This window comes from Gossypium hirsutum, chromosome A01 (assembly GCF_007990345.1).
Source record: "Gossypium hirsutum isolate 1008001.06 chromosome A01, Gossypium_hirsutum_v2.1, whole genome shotgun sequence".
In the NCBI taxonomy this organism is placed as follows: domain Eukaryota; kingdom Viridiplantae; phylum Streptophyta; class Magnoliopsida; order Malvales; family Malvaceae; genus Gossypium; species Gossypium hirsutum.
In genome coordinates, this window is record NC_053424.1 from 44,103,509 (window position 1) to 44,105,609 (window position 2,101).

The window sequence follows — 2,101 nt, forward strand, 5'->3', positions numbered from 1 at the left end:
ATTTGTCAACCTAACACGAGGTACCTTAGTCATGTACTTTTCTCAAATCACCGGCATTTCGCCTGTTAGGCTCGAGGCCCGATATCAGTTCACCGGCATTATAGCCTGCTAGGCTCGAAGGCCCGAATAGTATCTCACCGGCATTATAGTTTGCTAAGCTCAAAGGCCGGAATAATCAAGTCAACAAGTTCCATATAACATATTCATATCAATTAAGTACTAACATCATTCGAACGTATATAATTATACATCTCAAACACTTTTCTTTCATCTCATTTTCACACTTAGCATTTGATAGCTTATGCATAACATTTCACTCACGTTCATTTCAAACTTATCATTCGATTATAAAAGCATATTGCATTTTTACCAACATGTTATACTTGCCATTAGGCCATATAAGTATGATACAATACACTATCATTTCATCTTTAACATTCGGCTAAACCCTTATCTTACAAGGAACATCAAATTCACATAACATATCATTTCACCGGCATTACGCCTGCTAGGCACAAAGGCCCGAATACACATCACCGGCACGAAGCCTGCTAGGCACGAAGGCCCGAATACACATCACTGACATTAAGCCTGCTAGGCACGAAGGCCCGAATACACATCACCGGCACTAAGCCTGCTAGGCACGAAAGCCCGAATATAATACCAGCACTAGGCCTGCAGGATTTATCCCGGATACACATCAAATATCATGCATATTTAATCATATATTAATACATCTCATTCAACATATCACATTCGTAGTCATTTGCAACATTCGGGTATAAGCTCCATATGAACACCATCGTTTACATTTCGGTTCAAAAGTCATTCATAAATATCACATATCCATTTCACCATTCAAACTTAACCCATAGTGACCATTCGACTATAAGTCATTTACATAAATTATTTATCGCACAACTTAATTCAAGTAGAACCAAAAGGTCACGATTCATCTAATATATACATATTGCTCACTGATTCACACACAACCTTTCAAATTAGCAATTATAAGATGGTTCCGCACATAGCCCATCCTTATCGATAATTTCTGATGGTTTTACCCTTACTCACATATATGTCATAGGCATTTTTACCTATGCTTCACAATTCACATTCATGATTCAATTCCAATCGATTTAACATGCATAAGTACATATCACATACCTTAATAATTTACTTTACAGAACGAATCCACATATTGTATTAGCCCATAGTCTTATAGCACCACACTTTTAATAGTTTACCTCATCGAAGTTCACATTTAATCACTTTAGTGCCAAGCCATATTCGGCTACCATAAAGGACTAATAATAATAATTTTATACACATCATGGTTTCCTTTAGGTATTTAATAATCACAAATCGTGATATCTTCACCAGCACATATACGCCACAGTTTATTCATTGTAACACTTATTTAGTGCATCAAATTTCTAAATCCAATTCAACTTAAGCATAATAGCCATAATCGGCTTATAGCCTTAAATCATTACATATTCGACACATTAACTAAATAAAATTTACATTCCCTTTTCCATATTAATTTAACTCTTGGGCATATAAAAAGGAATCAAGCTTAAACACTTAAGAACTTACCTTGAATGTTGCCGAACGATTACAACGGCTATTCGATTACTTTCTCTTTTCCCTTATCCGAATTTTGCCCCTCTATGCTCTTGAGCTTCAATTCAAATATTTTAAACCAGTCATTATTCGACTATTCGAGCATCACTTTCAAAATATAATATATACATATATATATTCGACTTTCACTCCTACTGATCATAGTAAGCTTATAAGAAATCAATAAGCAACTCATTAACAAATTTTTGTCAATGTTTACCACATAATCATAATTTCACTGTAAGCTGTCTTCCTGAGCAACAGTCACTGTAAGCTAAGAAACTCCAAATCAAGTGTCGTTAATTTTCCCTAAAGATAGACTCATATATCTTTCATCCATAAAATTTTAAGAATTTTTGGTTTGGCCAATCAATACCATATTTTTCTTAAAGTTTCCCCTGTTTCACTGTTTGACTAATCTGACCACTCCTCACTACGAATCAAATTTCTCATTTTACAGAATTCAAAATATGTT